Genomic DNA, 23,667 nt, shown 5'->3' with positions numbered 1-23,667 from the left:
TCACAATTAAGATTCATAAGAAAATGATTCATAAGTAATGCATGCAACACAGAAGGGTTCAGAAAATTAGATTTAATCATTTCTTCTCTTTGTTCTCCAGAGTCTAAAATGTATTTCCCATGTATTTTGCAAGTCCTGTTCTGTGTTACTTCTCTTTATGCACCAAAATGCTGGATAAACCCATATAAAAGAAATACATTTTAATTTTATTTATTTATTTATTTTTGGTTGTGTTGGGTCTTCGTTTCTGTGCGAGGGCTTTCTCTAGTTGCGGCAAGTGGGGGCCACTCCTCATCGCTGTGCGCGGGCCTCTCACTGTCGTGGCCTCTCTTGTTGTGGAGCACAGGCTCCAGACGCTCAGGCTCAGTAGTTGTGGCTCACGGGCCCAGTTGCTCCACGGCATGTGGGATCTTCCCGGACCAGGGCTCGAACCTGTGTCCCCTGCATTGGCAGGCAGATTCTCAACCACTGCGCCCCCAGGGAAGCCAAGAAATACATTTTAATAGTTAGAATAAAGTTTATTTTCCTGTTTAAGGATTTGATATTTACTCACCAGTGTGGTCTTTATGTTGTTACATGTTGACTAGGAATTACCACTTTGAATAGCAATTATCTAAGTTGCTTCCCTACATTTGCAGGACATTAATGGTTAGAGTTAGAATTACAGTTTATATCAACCTTTCTCCATATGTTACTGGAGCTTTGTCACATGAGATTAGAGTTTCAGATGGCAGCAATGCATTAGAAGTGTTTTACCTAACATAGACAAGTAGTGGCAATATTCAGTTGACCTTTTAACTAAGTATATTCTTTGCAAATGTTTATCAGTTTGCTTTTCTTAAAGCAGAGCCTCTTTCTAAACACTTGTCTTGAAAACAAGACCCTGACTTCTCATCATACTCTGCCAGCAGTAATAGAATCTACTGTGAGCCTAGATTTCCTCAACTTTAAGACTATCATAACATCAACCATTTTTTTCTGTTAGTAGTAAGTTTATATATATTTATATAAAAATAAAATAAATAATATTTATATAATAAGCATATTTTATATATTATATATTTAATAGTTTAAATGTAAAATGCTATTTAAATAAATTAAAATAATTATTATTCTAAAGTGGCATGGATATTGTCCTCAATATCCATGAAAACTTAAAACTTAAAAAGTCTTTTGAATTTATCATTAACCAAGAATAATGTCAGAGTTAATCATCTTCATAGCAAATTCTGCTCTGTAGTAAAAGGTGTTTTAGTGAGTTTCTGGTGTGTTTAATACTAAGACAGAAACTGATATGGCACCAGGCTAAACACTAAGACAGCGGAGATTTTTAAAGCCCATTAGATTGTAATGTCATTGACAGCAGGGAACAAGTATTTTATTTCCTTTGTAACCCCCTGCCTTTCACTATATAGGACAGGATTTTGCACAGAGTGAACGCTCAATAACTCTTGTGGTGGTGACTGCTAAGATAATGAGTCATGAAAAATAGCTAAATTAGAGTCAAGAAAAGTCTGTCGAGCTGTAGCAATGAACATCAAGAGACTAGCCAAAGGATGACAGTGAGAGAATAAGATTTGTACGCCTGGTAAAAATTTTGCCATGCAGCTACTATGCAGGAAGTAACAGACTGACTTAATCTGATATAAGTGTGAATTCAGGAATATAAAGTAGAAAACTCATGATCTGTTATCACAAATTTCAAAACAATAATCACAGCTAGAAGATATGAAATCTCACTACATACCTTTGAAATTTTACCTACAAAAACTTTTCTATCTTCACCTTTATATTCAAGTGTTTTAGATAATATTTTTAGAGTTAAATTGACACTATTCTTGGTCAAATTATCTCTTGTCAAATTGAACCTGGTGGAGAAAAAGGAAGCCCTGAATTTTAGATTCTCACATAAACCAGCCAGAGAAGTCTCTCAGAGAAGCCAAGAACAGATTATAAGTTCTACCATTAGGTAACTTTAGCCTTACATGCCAGGAAGGTAAGCAGTGAGGAGAGGACAGAAATAGAGCTGAAAGGAGTAAAGGGTACCAAGTGATCTCATGGTGTCTCCTTTCCCCATTCAGCTAGATGACATATGGAGAGTGGGTGTGGAAGGAGAGGGGAGGGCACCAATTCACTTACCTGGTCCATCCTGGCAAAAACTGAGTGCCCTAGAGAGAACATATATGATTAAATCATGTTGAAGTGATCAGAAGTTAACTGTTTTTTTTCCACCAGCAAACAGGTAGGAGCTAATGTGGAAGACCTGAATGTTTTTCACAACATAAACCTGCTATAATATTGTCCACATCAAAGTATTACTTACATTTGTATTCCTGCCCTGCCCCCAGCCTTTAACCCGAAATTCACCTGATACACATCATCATTCTGTACAGAATTAGAAAAAGATTTATAAAAATATGTGTTTTCAGGTTAACTGGGCTATGATGAAATAATGAAGATTCCATAACTACCTTTATAAAGTGTTTACATTGTAGAAGAAAATACAACCAGAATAAACAAAACCAGAAAATTTCCCGCAACATTGATATCAAACAAAATGAGGAAATAAAATGGCTGTGATTACTGAATAATTTTTCCAAAGTCATTTTTTTATACTGTTTCCTTTTATTCATATTCTAAAAGGAATGGATAACTATTATTTAAAAGTTTGGGAAATGGAGGAAGTAGTAAAAATGAAATGAGAAGTACCTATAATACCAACACATATATAACCACCATATGTGATATTTGTGAATTGCTTTGTAGTAGTTTTCAACAAATATCTAGGATTATGTTTAATGTGTAGTAATATATTATTTTTATTATCTAAAATAAATTTAACTGTTATTAAAATTATTCAAAAATATTTTAAAGTGTGTAACATCCTGTTCTATGCATGTACCAGGATTTATCAATATTTACTTACTCTTGTAATTTGGGCATAATACTCCTTTCTATGGTCGTTATATTCAGTGAGGGAATTATCTCTATGGCGAAATAAATACCCTTATTTCTATAAATTTATTTTCTTCCATACGTCCCTAAACAAGAAAATTGAGGAAGTGTCAAAATACAAAATTTTGTATAACTCAACATTTTTAATGTATATTCTCTCCATCTTACCACCTGTCCTCTTCCTCCAACCCATTTCCCACTTCCTATTCAACTCTAAACCCAGTAACTTATTTTGGAACCCACACGTCAGTGGGCAGTTCTCTTTGTGCTATCACACTTGACTCAAAATGTGTTTTTCCCAAAATTGCACTAAAACTATTTTCTGTCTACTGTTCACCAATGATATAGACATCTTGACTCCTCAGATGCTCACAACTTACGAAAATCTGCAGAGTCACTTGAGTCGGTGGTATTTCAGTACTGTTAGAGCAGTCAGTAATAAGGACATTTGTTTAGGTATTCTGAGTGTCTCCCCATGCTTACTAATGTTCGTTGTACAATTATGCATAAAATACTTTTGCATCAATTAATAATGTATATCCTTTTCTAGTTAGCCATATTTCATAAATTAAACTGTTAGAATCATATTATAACTTATGAAGCATTGCTTTTCATTTTTAATTAACTTAAGCACTTAGAATATCAAACTTGTCCACTGTTAAACTGAAAATTGTTCTGTAGTTCTCACATGGTGGCTAGTAATGTAACTCAATGAGAGTATTTGACAGGGAGAGAAGATTTCTAATTTATCATTATTTCTGGCCCAAGGTACTAAAATATTGTTATTCTGTTTTGGCATGCTTCATTATTTCTGTGTTAGAATTATGTGACAGAGCAAACTGCCAACCTTTTGGCATTAATATGAATTGTTGAAAGCTAGTTCTGTGTATTTCGTGCTATATATCTAGTGTGGTATGGTCATTTATACCAAATTATTGTTTTCATTTAATATGCTTAAGGCCATCTCCGTGCATGCTTCTTTATGGGGATATGTTACCACCATTAAAGTGCAACACCATTTTATGGGGTTTGGTTTCTAGTACACCAGAGTGAGAAATTTCACTTGGTATGAAAATTGCACAAAGATAAAACTGTGATGAAAATCAGTGTTAAAAATTCCACTTATAATTCACTCGTATTTTCTATTATATCCAGTGATGATTAATTCTAATATGAATAAAAAACATTTTTGGCAAGTAGAAAACACACGGGAAGGGAAGTCAAATGTTCAGACTAAATGAAATTCTACTGTAATAAACAAACACTGTTTAGAATCACTCTGTTCAAGTTTACTTTCTTTTTCTTTGTGTTTATCAAAATTTATATTACAGTCAGTAAACATAAAAGATTCTATAAAGTAATTTATTATGGAAAGTTACAGCTCTTCAAGTAATTTTCTGACACACTGGGGCAGTAAAAGTGCAGAAAATGTGTTATAAACCAGAACAACCTAAGAATCAAAAGTTCTCTGCCATGTTTCTTCTTTCAACAAACATTTTCCATTTAGGAAGTGAGAAATTTTAAAGTAGATCAGGGTATTAGACTTTTTAAGCAGTACAAACTTTTGAGAAATGTCATTTATTGAATACCTCTTATATGCTAGGCACAGACCAACAAAAAAGAACATGAAACTCATTCGCTATTGCTATATGAAACTAAAATCTCTACATATTTTCATTCTTGTTTTAGGAAAAGTCCTGGGTATTTCTATGATTATTTTCTGGATTTAAATCTAACATCTGTACCCAATTCAATTTCAATGAACTTAATTTATTGAGCAAGAACTATAAGGACATAATTAAGCTGTTCTGAAAGGAATATGATAAAAAATTACCTCTTCCATGTAAAACATACATTTTGAGGAATGTTAATAAAGCAGTCATGTAGTTAAGATAAATGTGAGCTCTTAATTTGGGCAAAAACATTGCTTCATAAAAAAATGGCTTTGAACAATGCCATGCAAACTGGAGAGCATGGGAAATTGACAGTGAAAATGTGGAAGATAGTATGAGAATATTCTGAGTAAAGATTAAGCATGAAGCAACATGTGGTTTAATTATATCTATTTATCTTTCTATCTATCTATGCATAGAGATATCTGTCTATCTATCTATCTATCTATCATCTATCTGTCGAGTTGAAGAGAGAAATAAATCTGAGGTTAGAGGAAACTATGGAGAAGAAAATATCCCATGGCAGTGACAAGAGTTGATAATAAAATATATAACTAGGTAGAAAATAGGTTGTTACAGTATGCTTTTGAGCAGACTGATAATATGGGGAGCATAATAATTTAGGAGTGTAGTGTGAATTTCAAAAATTTTGACCGCGATCTTCTGTAAGAAATATATTTTATATTAGACTCAATCCCCTTACCTTTGAAAAAATATTTCATGAAACATTACTTATTCTTACTAGCTACAAAGCACTCTGATTTTTTTTATTCTGTTCATTTACATTTCTGTTTTATTACAGAAATGCTGGTTTGCACCAATTACATTTATTTCATAATGTGTTTCTGGAGTTTGAAAAATACACTGTAGCAGTATCAGTTATCAGTGGTAAATAGGAAAGATTAACCTAAAGAGAGGCTATAGGTGGGAGAATTAGTTATGGAATAAAAAAGACATAAATTAGATTGTGGTGAGCTTTAATGCTATGAAGGAAATCATGAAATACAAGAGAAAACATACACAATAGGCAAGATGTTTTTGTCTAAGACGCTAATGATTATTGCTAGTGGAAGTAAAACAAAATGTATTTGCGTGTGTGTGTGTGTGTGTGTGTTTATCTTTGTCTCTCTCATCAGGATATGTTTCACTAGGACAGAGACTTTATCATTCTTGTTCGGTGCTGTGTCCCAGTCACTAAAAAACTATCAGGTACACAGTAAGTGCTGAATTAGTATTTGTTGAATGAAGGAGACAACCAAGTAGGATAACTGAAATATTAAAATAGTAAACCTTATCAGCCTAAAAACACCAAAGGCTTTATGTTTGACAAGCCAAATTATTATATGTGTTTTGTCTGTTTTATGTGTCCTCTTATGAAAAACTTCATAACATACTGATTTCTTTCTGTTAAATAAAGTTTACATACTCCTGTGATGAAAATATAATATTTGAAAAATATAAGCTGTCTTGTAATAACATAACCAACCTTGGGGTCTCCACATATGATCATGCAGGTAGTCAAGGGATTATCTTGAAAAAAAATAAAATATATTTATAAAGAGGCAAAAACACTATGTTTTTATTTTAGCATCCTCCAAACCCAGTAATGTACCTGGCACACAATAAGGACTTAATAAGTGCTTTATATAGACAAGACTAAATGATCTTTTGCTTAACTTTTTCTTATTAAACATACCATATGTTTATTATAGAAGATCAAAAATACAAATTAGCAAGAAAGATAAAATGAATATCATTCTACAACAGAGGTAATCGCTAACATCTGTGTATGTGTGTGTACACACACACACGTGTGTATTTTAGTTTTATTTATTTTTAAATACAGAGAACCATTATTGTACATATTTTATAGCCTTGTTTAAAGTCACTTATAGAGTCACCAACATTACCGATTTCACGGGGCTATTATGGAGAGCAAATGAGAAAAATGCATGAATAGCACTTAATACAGTGCCTACCACATAAAAAGAAATCAACAAATGTTAACAACTACTACTGAAATCATACTGTTTTATAATCTGTTTTATATTCACTTAACAATGCATAATGAACATTTCTCATGCCATTAAATAATATTCCACACTGTTATTTTGATAGCTTCAGCATATTCCATTATATATAATTATATTTACACTGATTTTGTCTTGTTGGGCATTTAGATAGTCCCTTTTATTATTAAATCCACGCTTCAAAGAACATCCTTATAGATATATATTTGCATACATGTATATTTATTTGCTTAAGATATATTTTTAGATATTTTTCTTATTGAAAAAATAATATATACACACTGTTTTAAAAGGAAAGTGGTATTGCAAGTTTCATACTAATAAAAAGTATTAGTAGCAATAGTAATATAAGTAATATTTTTTATAATAAAATAACAAGCTTATGTCTCATTTTTCCCATTCTCAGTTCTTAAGTCCATAGGCAATCATGTTCATACTCATCAGTACCATATTCTAAATAATTTTTTTAAATTAGAAATCACTTGACTTCCTAGAAGGGAAATTTTTTCATTTATCGGTTGGCATTTGGCACACCAGGATTTTAAAATAGTGCATTAGAACATCTCCATTCAGTAGTATGGCTTTTGATGATGGAACAATGTTAACCAATTTTTGATAGATATTGTATTTGATTTAAAATTTTCCCACCACTCACTAATGTTTAAGGCTACTTGGTTGGGCACCTTAATTTGTTCATGAGAAATATATACAGAATCCTAAAAATAGCTATTGTCTATTGTTTGTGCTTATCCAAAACTTCTTTAATCACTAATTTTTCTACCATGAACATATATAATTTTTCTAATAACAAAAAGAAACTTTTAAAACCGTGTATATTAATAAAGGTTTATATGCCACTATAAATAACTTCTTTTATCATTATTACTTCTGATGATCAATTTTCTGTGCCAGGTTTTGTTTTCCCTATGGATGTATATCCCAAGCCATTCCATCCTCAAGTATAATTATCTGCACGTAGGGCATGTAAGGTAGTTAATACCTCGAACAAGTTTCTCTGTCTTGCAAGAAATTCCTTAAGGCGTTAAGTGCTGCCCCAGCCATGCCAATGGGAGTGTGAACTCCATAAAAGATGAAGCTTGATGCCATTCATTTTCAAAATGACTTCAGTGCCACATGCAACGCTCTGGGCATATATACACACTAAATGCCTACAACATAAGTAGAATACTTAGAATAGTCCATGACCAGCATTATTTTCAGAGCAAAAGAGTAAATAATTATATAATGTTATGTTTCTTCCCAGTGTTACATTTTTCTGCCTTCAAAAGAATGTCCAGGGGCTTCCCTGGTGGCGCAGTGGTTGAGAATCTGCCTGCCAATTCAGGGGACACGGGCTCGAGCCCTGGTCTGGGAGGATCCCACGTGCCGCGTAGCAGCTGGGCCCGTGAGCCACAACTACTGAGCCTGCGCGTCTGGAGCCTGTGCTCCGCGGCGAGAGAGGCCGCGATAGTGAGAGGCCCGCGCACCGCGATGAAGAGTGGCCCCCGCTTGCCACAATTGGAGAGGGCCCTCGCACAGAAATGAAGACCCAACACAGCCATAAATTAATTAATTAATTAAAAAAAAAAAAAAAAAGAATGTCCAGAGAAAGGCATGATTTGCTTGCAGTTCTAAAATATATAAACTGCTTTGGGGCTGTTAAGAACTGAATTCCAGTGAAGTGAACTGAAAGTTCAACTTACAAAGTTTCCACTTCATACCCTGCTTAACTTCGGTTGTTTTTCCCAAGTTGTATAGCAACTGCCTTGAAGAATTTACAAATATTTTCTCTTGAGAGTTAGAAGTTCTTGCACTTGTAGTAAAAAGAAAACTAACTCAAATGCCATCTTGAAAAAGAACAAAAATAAGTGCTCACAAAAATATAGACCAAAATCTTGAGTAGCCTAAAGAGGATTTATTTAGTTTATTTACTTATTTATTCATTTATTTCATTTATGAAAAAAATGTTATTTAACTTGCATCACTTGCAAGCTTAGTATCTGAACCATGACAGCCCATGTATTTACCCCAAAATATTTATTAATTTATTATTACCTGGGCTTCCCTGGTGGCGCGGTAGTTAAGAATCTGCCTGCCAATGCAGGGCACACAGGTTCGAGCCCTGGTCTGGGAAGATCCCACATGCCGCGGAGCAACTAAGTCCGTGAGCCACAACTACTGAACCTGTGCTCTAGTGTCCATGAGCCACAATTACTGAGCCCACGTGCCACAACTGCTGAAGCCTGTGCTCCTATAGCCCATGCTCCACAACAAGAGAAGCCACCACAATGAGAAGCCTGTGCACCACAACAAAGAGTAGCCCCTGCTCGCCACAACTAGAGAAAGCCCACATGCAGCAAAGAAGACCCAACGAAACAAAAAAAAAAACCCAAAATTTATTACTACGCATCATGAACTATTCTTCTTTGAGTTAAAATAATCTCATAGATATTACCTTCTAATAACCAAGCAGATAAAAACAAAATAGTTTTAGGTATTAGTAAGTCCTGTGTAGAACATAAAACATGATAATGTAGTAGAGACTTGGAGAGCTAATGTAGATTGGATGGTCAAAGAAAGTCTCCTTGAGGAGGTGGCATTCTAGCTGGAAAGGTGACATTTGAGCTGAGATTTGCATGAGGAGAAGCCTAGTAGTAAAAATCTTCATGGTTGGAAAAATGCAAAGGAGACTATGTAGTGTGAAGGGTGTGTGTCTGTTGGGAGGAAAGGGTGTAAATGAGTAGAGGATGTTAGAGAGGGAAATAAAGAGCAACTACCAAAAAAGAGAAAGAAAGAAAAAGAAAAGAAAGGAAGATAGAATGGAAAGGAATAGGGCAATAATCAAAGAGAATCTGTGGAGGAAAGAGAGGGTGAAGTTAAGTTACAGTAAATTGTAACCAGGATGAAACAAGTTTATCAAGTGATCAGCATCAATCAACATGGGCAGTAGTTACAAACAAGAACTTTAGTGATACAGCCCCGTGAGCTGTGTGGCCAGGGGCAAGTTATTTATCTAAGACTGAGTGTACTCATCTATGAAATGGGAATAACAATATCTATGTCACAGGGTTATTGTGATAAAATAAAAATGAGTTAATGCACTTTAAAATGTGTAACATTTTGTCCTGTCTGGTAGTAAGTTTCATAAATGCTGTCTTATCACTTTTATTTAAATGAGATAAATACAATTTAAGTAAAAGCAGATATTTCTGCTCCTTTTTGTATCTATAAAATCACATGAAACTAAAGCCTATGTAACTTAATCCTGCTTTGAAGTGGATTTATATTTATTTCCTTATTTATTTTTGTTCATCATTTTTGTATTTTACTTTGTTAAATCCTATTACTTTGGTAATTCCCTGTTCTACAACCACTTTGCAGCAATTTGAAGTGCAAGGCCCTATGTGGATTTATTCTAATTTGACTAGATTGTACTTGGAAGGCTGCAAAAAGCTCTAAGTTCCCAGGACCAGTTTTATTTTTCCTCTGGGCATTGGCCAGCACAACAAGTCTTTTAGCTTCATAGTCACAGCTATTTTTTCCCATTTCTGCTTCCCAAGTCCCTCAGCTATAGGAATTACAATCCCTGTTTGTTTTAACCTTCAAATTCTTCCTAATTTCTTGCTGTCTTTGTGCTCCGGAGAGGATGTAACACTGCTATGCCCTCCTTTTAGAAGCGAGGCCTCTGGAGAATGACATATTACAGAGCAGAAATGCAGAAGCCAAGGAAACATTGATTTCTAGTACATGGATCCTGAGCCTAATGAAATTTTGGTAATATCAATCCGTGACCTTTTCTCTGATTAGCGAATTTTGCACAGCTTAACCCCCTTCTCCCTGATCAGTTTATGTATGTCTTTGCTTCCTGCCAGCATAATTATTGGAAATTTTCAAATCTTTAATTGGACATAACTGTATTTTGATCATGTTTTTTTCTATAGGAGAAAAAAAGTATATTTGTCTATTGCCTATTTGACCCATTTTAAAGGAACTATTTGTTACTGTGTTTCTTGTTTCCTTCTTACTGACATGGCCAGTACTTTCAGGAAGATTTGGGGGTCATTTAATAATGTTTTCTTCACCCCACCTCACCCACACTGCCTCTACCAAGTGAATGCACTAATGGCAATTTCATTACAAGATATTATTTTCTATTATTAAACAGAATAGAATAAAACTCTGTTTGCATTTAACCTCAGTACTTTATATCTTTTAAAAATGAGTCTTAATTAAATCTAAAAACCCTCTGCAAGTTAAGCAAATGAACTGGTTCTTTGTTCCATATGAATACTTCCTCATTAAAACAGAAAAATTAGGGTGATAACATTTCATTACTGATATTTATTTTTCTATAAAAACAAGTTAGGATTCTGCAGAAATAATTTCCTATTTAACATTTTGCCTGTTGGTTTAGAAAAATTCAAAATTGTCGCTCATTATATTTGACATTTTGAAAAGTAATAAGTCTTCTGAGACAGTGTATGTTAAAATACTGCTGAGTTTCATATGCTTTAAATTTCTGTGACTTTTCATAAGATATTCTTACAGTTTCTTGCATTTTAAATGATTTCATCGTGGCAATAATGATAATAGGAAAGAAATAAAATTTGGTGGACATAAAATTATAAATAAAATTTCATATGTAATAGCGTGTATCTTTCATTTCACCTACATATTTCTGATAGTTATATGCTAAAAGTATTTAATTTTTCTCAAAATATGAAAAGTTAAATTATTTAAAATTTAATAAAATCATAAATGTTTATTACAAAATGCTACATTTTTGAGCAAAATGTCTAATCCCTTAAACCTTGTTGACCTGAAACAAATAGACTGCCAGATGCTTCTCCAGCAAAAATGGTTTTATTTGAGATCAGCAGAGAATTGCAATTCAGCGTCTGCAAGCCTGGTGAGCCACATGCAAGTCCCTCCCACAGCAAGGGAAGGAGAACACTTTTACAGAGGTGAGAAGGAAATTGGGAGGACTTTCATAAACAAAGAGTCCGTGGCTTTTCATTGGCTGTGTCCTTGACAGGAAAGAAGAGGAGTCCTTCTTCCTGTTGGACTCTGCTATCGTCACAGGGCATGAGAGCTCCCCCTTCTGGTGTCCACTCTGTTTAACTGAGGTTTCTGTTTATTAATTTTTTACAACAGATACAAAGGTAATCTTTGAGTGTAAATCCAATGTAACTTGCAGCTTCTTGTTTTTATTAGATACACCCTAGACTTTCTATAACATGGAAAGATTTTTGAAAAGACTAAATATAGAATTTTCTTGTTCTCACTTGATGTCAAGCTTAGTCATTTCCCCAAATTAAAATTATATCAGCAACTCCTACTTTTCAGACTTTCAGCAACACTTCCGAAATACCAAGATATAATATAAAATAAAATGACAGAGGGCACTAACTAGGCTCTATTTCTGGTGAAAGATGGCTGTTAGACTTGGGCAACTAATGTGTAAATAAAAACTAGATCAGATAAATTTATAATTAAAAAATTCCAGCTTCTTATGCTCTATCATGGCAACATTTTTAATAAAAAGATAACAAATAAGTTTTACATTCTCTTTCCCTATATGCTTATCCTCCTTTGTAAAAATACAGTCTCCATAATTACTTCTTAATATTCCAACCAATCCATCATAGCACACTGCAAAGCATGTTGTGAATTCACATTAGTGTAACTTAAATGTTTATAAAGAAAAAGAAACATTTATTTCATCTGCCAAGATATTATTATTATAATTCTTTATAATTCACCATAGTTGTGAAGACTAATGCGGAGCATTAAAATATACTAAAAAAAGAATTGACTTTTTAATAATCAAATCCAATCACCTCACAAATATCTACGGTTTGACAAATTTCTGAAAGTACATGGAAATTTTCTTGAATGGTGCATGAGAACCCACTGGCACCAACATCCCATGATTGATTCTCTCTTGTGGACCCTGGATGGAGTCAATTGACTGGAACTATTATTCTTAGGCAAGTTAAGCAAGGACCTATGTTTCCTTGGCAAGATGTCCTTTTTCTGTCATCATGGTGGAAGATATATTACACAAGGGCTATGCTGACTTTGTTGAAGTTCTCTGATATGGTTACATTGTTCCCAAAGAGTCTATGCAGTAAGTCCTTCTTTGAGAATTACTATTAATACATTATTAATTAATCAGTTATTAATTTACTAAATTAAGTATCTTGTCTTCCAGGGTTCCAAATGTGGGAGAGAAGAGTTGTTATTGGATGTGAGAGGGACCCTAGGATAGCAGAGTGAATCTGAGAATGTATCCCCAGAAGCTGTGTTGCATTGTATGAACAACACCCTCTGCCATTTTTATCCTTTACCAAGTGTGATCATTTCACAGCATTTCAGGGATCAAGTTGCCAAAATATTTGAAAACTTCCTACTTTAAGCAGAAGGACAAGCAACAGTGTGAGTAAAACCAGCACTGGGAAATGAAATAAATGATAAATAAAATTCGTATTATGATCTGCCTAATTATTAGCAGAGGATAAAATATGGTTTTGCCTGGGAGCAGTGGGAGATCCTCTATTTTTTAGGAGCTAAGATTGGTAACTATGGCACTGAAGAGATAAGGGGAAAAAAAACCTTTCATTTCTCCCATTGCTGGAGATTACTACAGCTAAGGTTTTCTCATGTTAGTAGTGAGCCATTTGCCCCAATCAGATGTGAATCTGTGGTTGCAAATGACAAAAACTAGGAAGAATGGTGAACAAAAGTAAAAACAAAACAAACAAAGCTCAGACACATAACAAACTGCCAGTTCAGCTCTGAAGGATCTACGCCAATCCTGGCTCATAATTTCTCTCACCAAGTATCTCTGGCTCAGTCACTGTAATCTGTACAGTACTTTGGGGATTTATAAATTGCTCTAATGAACATTATCTCAGATACAGACCCTTGCAAAATCAATTTTATGGTACCCCAGTATTAATTAGATCCCTGGTGTCTTTAAAATTGCAAATCTTGCCAGCTACTCAGGTGCTTTTGAAAGAATATGGGTATGTCTTAAATCAATGTCAAGATTTGAACTTTCTAAGCCCTAAACATAGAACTCACCCTTAAGCTGTCTGCAAACCATTTCTGGTTATATATGGTTGAAAGAAGTAATGATATGGACAGACTGACCCACAGTTTTCTAATGTAGTAAAGTAGGAAAAGCATAGACTCAATAGACAGATCTTAAGTTTTCTCATCAGTTTCTTCATATATAAAACAACCATCTGATTAGAGCTTCCGGTGCTCTATAATTTAGGGCATTTTGTTAAGGAAAAGATTTTTTGTTTAGTTTTCATCAAAATTGGGAATTTCTATTCCAAAAAGTATACCAAAAGCAACACTTACATAGAGATGAGAGAATGGGGAAAGATATTTGAAATTCTAAAACTGTCTGTGACAATGTAAATTCTGCTCTTGTGCATTTAAAATGTGACTAGTGAAACTAAGGAACTAAAGTTTTAATTTTATTTCATTTTGAATTATTTAAATTCGGATAATTGTAAAATTGGTTAATTTCAGGAGTAATTGGGGAGAGACACAACTCCACATACTGTTGATGAAAATGTCATTTTGCATCCTTTCTAGAGAACGATCCAGAAGAACCTCGGTAACTTTAGTGTATTCGTACTCCATGTCGAAGTAACTCTGTTCCTCAGTATATACATGAAGAGAATATCCGAATGGACCCTGTAAGGATCCAAAGTTATGTTTATGGTGGCAGAATGTTGAAGGCAATCTGAGGATCCATTCCTGGGACTGTGGATAGGTTATATGTTGTTGATCCGAAACAAACAGACTAACAGCTATTTCTCCAGCAAAGATGGGTTTATATAGGATCAGAAGAGAATTGCAGTTCAGGGTCCACAACCTTCAAGTCCCTACACAGCAGGGTAAGGAGAAAGCTTCTATAGAGAGGAAAAGGAAAAGTTGGGAGGGCTGTAGTGAACAAAAAGGCCATGGCTTTTCATTGGCTGAGTCCTTGACAGGAAAGAATAAGAGTCTTCTTTCCGTTGGGCTCTGCTATCATCACAGGGCAGGAGAGCTCCCTGTTGTGGTCTCGCAGCTCTGTTTATTTGAGGTTTCTGTTTATTAATTTTACATATGTAGTGTGGATGCCTACATAACACACTGTGAAGCAGCAGTTGGAAGCACAAGAGTAGGTGTTCACATGGCAATACATACATCTTAATAACGGTCCTTCAAAATATATCTAAAACCTAACCACCCATGGGGTCCAAGCCAGCATTATTACAGTGATAAACTCTTAACTATCCTTCTTCATTCTATGCTGGCCCCCAAGAGTCTATTCTTACCACACCAGCCAGGGTGATCCTTTTAAAACTGACTATGTTGAACTTCACCTGAGTCCTGTGATCCCGGAAAACAGTGAGGGTTTAATTCACCCACTCTTTTGTGTTCCAGGAAATGGCTAATGCAAAGAATCACCCTTCCCCATAAGACTGAAACTCACAGACACCCTCCTTGTTTACCTACGACAAGGCTAGACACAGGTCCTCCAACTTCCTTTTCTTTGCCTCATAAGTGATTGGCTGAAATGTCTGTACACACTGGTCAATCTGGACAAAATATCAGACTTGACCAAACTTAAAATAATCAAAAATTATTTTATTGGGTTAAAGAGGGTGGTTTTAAGTGAAAAAATAGCAGAGAAAAATTAAGAATTAGTTAATGAGCTCCATTAAGCTCTTTTAAATACATTTACCTAAAATTAAGGAAGAGATGAATCTAAGGACTGGAAAACATGTTCTTGCATGTCAAGTGGTATCCACTTCCTTGCTTTTCAAAAATTGAAGGTATGAAACCTCTGGTTCTACCGAGATGGAGTAGTTCCATTTCTTCTAGGCCCTCCCACTTAAAACTAAAAAAAGTCTGGACATAATACATCAAACAAGCATAAGAAGACTCTGGAAGGTGGAAAGAAGATGGACTGACCTGAGGGTCTGAGGACTGACACTGCTGAGTCCCCTAGGTTTCCTCATTGCCTCTGCTATATGCAAGACAGGGCACTGCCAAAGCCTCCAGCCTAGGCCACCAACAGGCAGAGATCAAAAACACTCCAGGGAAAGACTGTTCTCCCTGTCCAGAGACACAGGAAAAGGGAGGCCTTACAACAGAAAACATTTTTAGCAGTACCCACCGTAGCCCATTAGCAGAAAAACACCACCACAGTCATGATTTTAGCAGCGAGACGTAGGGAGCTGATTTCCTACCCCCCACCTCACACTTCTTACCCTGTCCCGCCCACCCTTGGGGAGAGACTGAGCAAGAAATTGCTCTTCCATTCTCTTACCTGGCAAAAGCAGGCTATGCTCAGAGTTTCGTCCCAGTTTGCTATCAGTGGGGTCCATCAGCAGAAGAAACAAAACTTGATAAGGTGGTGGAAGGCGGGGCTACCAGTCACCACTGTTTCACCCCCTCCCCAGTGTCAGCAGGGTTCAGAGTGAATCAGCCTCCACCTCCACCTGGCGTTAACGATACTGAACAAGGTGCTGTAAGTTGGGGCTGATACAGACTCCATGATCTGCAACTCCTGGTGTCAGTGAGAGCCAGTGGAGAACTGGACTTCCACCTCTACCTGACATCAACCTTCCTATTCATCCTGAGACAACAAAGGAGTAAGAGTTTCCCCTCTGCTTACCTTTGCTTGATTACCTCAGGGCTCAGCAAGGACCTGCTTTTACGACACACCACCAGTCCCCACCCCCAGGAAACAATGAGAAGTACAAGTCAGTTTCCCACCTTCTCTAGGAAAGAGAGGAGCTGAATTTCCAAGCCACCCTCTGCAACAGGGTAGCCGGAATCAGTGAGCCTAGCATACACACCCACCCAGCTCTCATGCTGCACTTCAAAGTGGGACCACTTGCTAAAAAAAGAAGACTGGGGCTTCCCTGGTGGCGCAGTGGGGCTTCTCTGGTGGCGCAGTGGTTGAGAATCTGCCTGCCAATGCAGGGGACAGGGGTTCGAGCCCTGGTCTGGGAGGATCCCACATGCCGCGGAGCAACTAGACCCGTGAGCCACAACTACTGAGCCTGCGCATCTGGAGCCTATGCTCCGCAACAAGAGAGGCCGCAATAGTGAAAGGCCCACGCACGGCGATGAAGAGTGGCCCCCGCTTGCTGCAACTAGAGAAAGACCTCGCACAGAAACGAAGACCCAACACAGCCAAAAATAAATAATAAATAAATAATAAATAAATTAAAAAAAAAAAAAAAGACTGAAAGGAATCCAGTCTCATAATGTAGTGTCCAAAATGTCCAGGAAGCAATGGAAAAAAATCACTCTTCATACCAAGAACCAAGAAAATCACAATATGAATGAGAAAAGACAGTCAACAGAGGCTAACATCGAGATGAATCAGATGTTGTAATTATCTGACAAGGATTTTAACGCAGCCATCATAAAAGTGTTTCAACAGACAATTAAGAACTCTCTGGAAACAAAGATATTGAAGCACAATCTAATCTAGCTGTCAGCTGATAAGTCATTAAAAGTAATTTTTCATGATAGATCATTTTATGATTTTTGACACATAGATTATTATATGATTTTTGGATGGAGTTCAAATAATTAAGTTACACTTCTATAATAAAATTCCTTCCATGCCCATCTATTTGTTTATGTGAACGCATTTTCTCAGAGCTTACACATTTTAAGGGAAAAAGCAGAAATAGAGTTGATGCTAAACCGTTTCGCATTCATGCATTGAAAAATGTTCATTCTCAAATAATTAAACCAATTAGGAGAAAACAAAGCCTCCCGTATCTTATTAGAAGGTTCTTTCCTAGAAATATTTATTGCTTATGTTTAATAATCATTTATCCAACTTTGTAATATACTGTATTTTTGATCAATTGTTTACTAATAGATATCATAATGAAAATTTAATCCAGAATAATTTTTAGCACATAAGTAAAGAGATCATTTCAATGCATTAACATATTATTATAAAGAAGTATGATAGAGTAAAAAAATAACTATTTTCAAGTATAAAATACATTGCTTTAAGATAAAGTTGTATGGAAGAATTGAAACAGATACATGAGTTTAAAGAAAAAAAATAATGTAAAATTTCTGAATTGATAAAGATGAGATCTTTTTCTTTTCTTAAATGGATAATGTTAGGTATAAAATTGCTACATATTTAGATTCTACTGGACGTGTTTAAAAATGAACTGAAACTATTTTAAAATTTTAAGATTTATAATATTCTGTAAATAACATTATTTGCAACTCTTTAAACAGCTTATGGAAAACTTTGGAAATGAAGTTCAAAAAATATAAAGGAATGGATAACTTTTCAAAAATTTTAGGAGAACATGGGGATGTTTCATGGGTGCTGGCCTTTACTTCATTAGTAAAAAGTAAAGGTGTAAAAACTGTTGCCAGTAGGAAATGGGGCATGATGGGAACATCTTGGGTAAACCTACTTATGGAAGAAAGAAAGTGAAAAAGGAATAGAGAAAGGAAGGAAGGAAGGGATGGAGGGAGGGAAGGAGGGAGGAAGGAAGGAAGCAAGGAAAATAATTGCAAACCATTTCCATAGTGCTAAGTAGATGCCAGGCACTATTCTAGAATATCAGTTAATCATCAGTATAAGCCTATTAGATAGGCTGCATTATAACTGTCATTTTGAAAATTAGAAAACTATGGCACAGAGTTAATATATATGATTACTAAGTAGTGGACCTACTAAGTAGTTTCAAACCTTGGCTATATGACTCTAAAATCTATGCCCTTAATCACTGTTGTAAGCACAGAGGATTCAAAACAAAAAAACAATAGAGATTATATAATGGGGAACACATAATACACAAATGAATATAGTAAATGATTTTAGGTATGGTAAGTGCTAGAAAGAAAAATAAAGTGTTAGCGATTTAGTAACTGGCAGGTGTTATTTTTGATGGTGGATCAGGAAAAGCCCTTTTTATCTTAAACCTGAAAGAAGTGAGAGAGAGCAAGCCTTGTGAAGATCTGCAGAGAAGACAGTAATTTCAAATGTTTGTAATGTTTTCAAAAACTTTAAAACACAGTGCAGGAAAGAGAAATCTTATCACAGATATTCCATTTGGGGTTCTGTCCCGGGAATCTCTCATCTTCCATTTCAAGCCCTTAATCAAGCTTCTGCTTTTGAAACAATCCAGTGGTATCCCTAACACTTGGTAAACTCAGTAGTCTTCATTTTATTATTTTTGCATACCAGTGATATAGAAACATATTTTAATACATCTCATTTACTAGAAAAAGTAGGCAGAAAGAAAAGAAACAGTTTCAATAATCATCTAGAAAAGTAACATAAAATTCAACCCTTAATTCAGAATCTCCATTTTTGTACTAATTATTTTAATCATTTTATAATTAAATTCTGTGAAAATGAGCTGTGCAAAATATCTGAAAGATAAAGTGTGTATTATGAGTCTGTTTTTTGTACCACTGTGTTGTTTATTTTGTTTCGATGTTTTGTTTTTCCTGTTTCCATAATAAACGATTTCTTAAAGACTGATTTGTAAGTTTTGTATGTTTTGTAAGTTTGTGAGCTTTGAACTCACAGTATACTCTTACAATATATTCATTAATATTGTTCATAACAAAAACAGGAATGACAAGCCAAAAAACATTTATAGATATACTTTTAATTTCTCTGAGTATACTGTACAATTAATAAAATGACTACATACATTCTTGTTGGTTGTTACTGAGATATAAATGATAACACAGTTTACTCTATAATTGACTTAATACTTTAAAGGATAAAAGGATTGGGATGTGAAATATGAACATTGAGGGCTTCCAAAAAATTAAGAAATTCACAGTTGCAAAATTATTTACATTTGTTTCATTTTCTTAGATGCCTTTCTTCCCAAGTTCATCTAAAAACATTAGAAACAACAATAGGAGAATTAACAGCTAATACCACACTAAGAACTCATCACTTGTTAATTTATTTAATCCCCACCTATGCTTTATTTCACGACATAGGTTTGACAGAAATGAATAAAGAGTTAATTTTCTCTACCCAAGTAGTGAAGGTTGTATATCTTAGATGTCTAAACTTTGAAGTTCTCAACAGGCAGTGAATAGGTCATTGTTTTCAAAGATCTGGGCTCTTCCAGTGCAAAAAAATCAAGCATTCTCAAAGGAGAGAATAGAAGCACATGATTAAAATGAAAGAGGGATTGTCACCTTTGAGAAGAAACTTGTCTGAGATTGAAAAGGACAGGGGCATAGGTTTCCCAGGTGACAAAATCTGGAAACTCTTGAATGCTTTGCAATGAATGTGGTAAACTCCCTAGGTAAAGTCTGCCTGTGCACCTAGGATGGACAGGTCAATAACTCCAGCAACCTTAGCACCACCTCCCCGGACCACCATTCCTCTGAGTTCCACGTTGCTGAGCACATTTGTCCTTGTGAGTAATTTTAGAATTCTTTTTGTGGGAGTAGCCAATCAATATTTCTTTTCAGTGAATTTTGGAATTTTTAAATCACCATTCTTTAGATGTTACTTCTTTTCATTTAGTCTTATTTTTTTCTTTCATCTCTTTATTTTTAAATGTATCTTTTAAACATATATCCTAGGGCAAATTTTTGTGTCTTGACCTCACGATGTGACATAATTATTAATTTATGCTATTGATTCACATTAGATCTGTCTTTCATTTAGAATACTCTTTGTTGAAGAATTTTGATTTTTTCTTTTTTTTCATGAATTCTGAAGTTATCGAAGTTGCAGTCTGTTTGGGGCTTTAGATTGCTACTTGAAAGAATGCCTGCAGAGTTACAAAGGTAATGCTGATTCAGCTCTTTAGTTTGTAAAGTCATGTAATTTTTCATGAAGTTTGTAAAAAGCATGTCATCAAAGATACTGGATTATATTCAGTCTTGAATTTGCTTGTTTAAAAAGTCTTGTCTAAAAAAATCTTGATTTTTGCTTCCTCAAGGACACTTTTGGAATTTATCCAAGTTTATGCTAATAAACGGGTTATCAGAGAAGGAGACTTGTTATGAAGGTGGCATAACAGATATCTGCATTGACAGGTAAGCAATGCAAATATGATAGCAAAATAGCCTAGGAGTTTGAGCCATTGAGATTTATTTCCAAGTGTATCAGTCTTAAATGTATCTAAAATTTGTGTTCAGGGTAAAATAAGATAAAGTATGAGGAAAAAACAAACCCACAGAGCAGATTCACAGTTATCTTGCCATAGAATTATCCAGATCTTCATTTTCAAAATGGGAAACCTGGACATAATGCTCTTAAGAAACTGGCTAAAATCACATACAGTTAAGTACACCAAATACCATCTCAGATCCTCATCTCTTCTCATACAATCTCCTGCTGTTTATAGCATGACTCCTGTACCTCCTTAACAATGCTTCAACATGACTGTGCAAGTCCGATCACGAACATGTGCTTCAACATACAGATGACAATATACAAATGTCCTATACCAATTCCTGAATTTATTTTATAGTTTTCATATGTGAACCACTATTGTGCAAGGATTTAAAAAAATAATAAAGGCTCAGTTCCTATCTTCCAGGCTTTTAGTGACAATTGTTGAACAAACACATTAAAATATTACAAAAAGTGGAATTAGGAATATGTGTGGTAGTCTGAGTAAATGGTCCTCCATAGATGCCAAGACCTGGACCCCATGACAATGTTCATTTATATGGCAAAAGGGACTTTGTAGATGTGAATAATTAAGGATTTTGAGATGGAGAGATTGTACTGAATTATCTAGGTGGGCCCAGTAATGTAATCACAGATGTGCTGATAGTGTAGAGCGAGAAGAAGGCGATGTGATGATGAGAGCAGAAACTGGAGTGATGTGTTTTGAATATGGAGCAAAGGGTCACTAGACAAGGAATATAGGTGGCCACTAGAAATTGAAAAAAGTGAGGAAACAAGACTCTTTCATCAGAGCCCCCAGAAGAAAAAAGCCTTGACAAATCCTTGACTTTAGCCTAGTGAAAATGATTTCAGGCTTCTGACCTCCATGACTATAAGAGAATACATTTTGTTGCTTTAAGCTACTACATTTGTGGTAATTTGCTACAGCAACAATACAAAATGAATACAATATATTACAACAATTTCAAAAGCAGAATGTCATTTGATAATGGTGAAAGAAGAGATTGGTTCACTTGAGAAGATAAGAAAACAAATTGGAGGATACAGAGAATTCTGGCTAACATGGGAAATAGAACATGTGCATTTATCTTCTAATTTCTTAAACCTAACTAAAATGATAGTAAAGGAATAAAAGAAGAATTAGTGTAAACTCAAAAGGACTAAATGAATGAGAGAGCAGATAACAGATCAGAAATATAATTTGGAAAATGAAAAGCCGAAGATGAGTGATAACTGCTTTAGCAACCTGAGAAAGATAAAATGCAAGATAGGGATTTCCATTCTGAGCCACAAATCAGTAACAGTGTCTGGAAATACCCTCTCATCTTAAAGAACAAGGAAATCTAACAAAATATAGCAAAGAACTATCTTCAGATATTACACAATAGGCAGCACAGGTTGAGAGAAGTTCTCTCCTGGAGAAGATGATGCTTTTAGGTCCTGACACAGTATAAACACTATAGAAGTACCTTTGTAGTTCCCCACTCCAATATTTTGCTCTATATCGTGCCCTCCGTTAGACAGTAAAAAGTTTGAGGGATTTTCGTTCTTGTTCATCCTTGTAAGTCTAAGATTATATCTAGCATAAAGTACGTAGTCAAAGCATTTTTCCCAACTTTTTTTGTTGTGGGAAAATATACATAACATAAAACTTGCCACCTTAACCATTTTTAAGTGTACAGTCCAGGGGCATTAAATACACTCATAATGTTGTGCCACCATCCCTGTCATTCATTTCCAGAACTTCTTATACGTTGTAAAACTGAAACTCTATACCCCTTAAACAATAACGCCCTATTTACTGCTTTCCCACAGCCCCTGGTAACTACAAGTCAACTTTCTGTACCTATGATTTTGACTATTCCAAGTACTTCTTATAAGTAGAGTAATACAATATTTGTCTTTCTGTGACTGGCTTATTTCATATAGCATAATGTTCTCGAGGTTCATTCATGTTGCAGCGTATGTCAGAATTTCCTTCCTTTGTAAGGCTGGATAACATTCCATTGTATGTATATACCACATTGTGCTTATCCGATCATCTGACGATGGATACTTGGGTTGCTTCCACATTTTAGCAATTGTAAATATGCCGCTATGAACATGGGTGTACAAATAGCTCTTCCAAACTTAATTTTCAATTCTTTTTGGTATATACCCAGAAGTAGAATTGCTATATAATCTGGTAATTTTATTTTTAATTTTTGAGGAACTGCCATACTGTTTTCCACAGCGGCTGTACAATTTTACAATCCCACCAACAGTGTGCAGGGTTCTAATTACTCCACATCCTCACCAATACTTGTTATTTTATGATTTTTGATAGTAGCTGGTCCTAATGGGTATGAGGTATTATCTCATTGTAGTTTTGATTTGCGTTTGCCTAATGATTAGTGCTGTGGAGCATCGTTTTATGTGCTTATATTTTTTATACCTTCTTTAGAGAAACATCTGTTCTAGCCCTTTATCCATTTTTGAATCAGGTTTTTTTTTGCTGTTGAGTCAGTCAATAAATTTTTAATGAATGAATAAAGTGGGAGAGAATCCCTAAAGATTTAAAGATTAACATATACACACTACTATATATAAAATAGATAACCAAAAAGGACCTACTGTATAGCACAGGGAACTATGCTCAATATTTTGTAATAACCTATAAGAGAAAAGAATCTGAAAAAAATTGATATATATGTATGTATAACTGAATAATTTTGCTGTACACCTGAAACTAATACAACATTGTAAATCACCTATACTTCAATAGAAAATAATTAATTACAAAATTAATTTAAAAAATTAAAATAAAAATATAAACTTTAAATAGACT

General features: G+C 34.9%; 1 protein-coding gene and 1 long non-coding RNA gene across 3 annotated transcripts in view; one reads left to right on the top strand and one right to left on the bottom strand.

Moving 5' to 3' along the window:
• Positions 1 to 23,667, top strand: part of LOC309639137 (desmoglein-1-like) — an 888,370-nt gene that overhangs the window by 52,836 nt on the left and 811,867 nt on the right. The window lies entirely within an intron of this gene.
• Positions 494 to 20,913, bottom strand: LOC309639219. 2 transcript variants are annotated; one of them, XR_014251524.1, is made up of 3 exons: positions 15,638 to 20,913; positions 6,115 to 6,158; positions 494 to 3,041 (listed from the first exon to the last, which is right to left on the bottom strand). It is a non-coding gene; the product is annotated as an uncharacterized lncRNA (long non-coding RNA). The 2 variants fall into 2 exon arrangements; XR_014251525.1 differs by having other exon boundaries at positions 494 to 6,158; positions 15,638 to 15,781; positions 15,996 to 20,913.

Source organism: Balaenoptera physalus (assembly GCF_965194825.1).
Source record: "Balaenoptera physalus genome assembly, chromosome: 12".
NCBI classification, from domain to species: Eukaryota; Metazoa; Chordata; class Mammalia; order Artiodactyla; family Balaenopteridae; genus Balaenoptera; species Balaenoptera physalus.
Note: the sequence above shows the minus strand (reverse complement) of the source record. Positions and strands in the feature narration are given on the sequence as shown.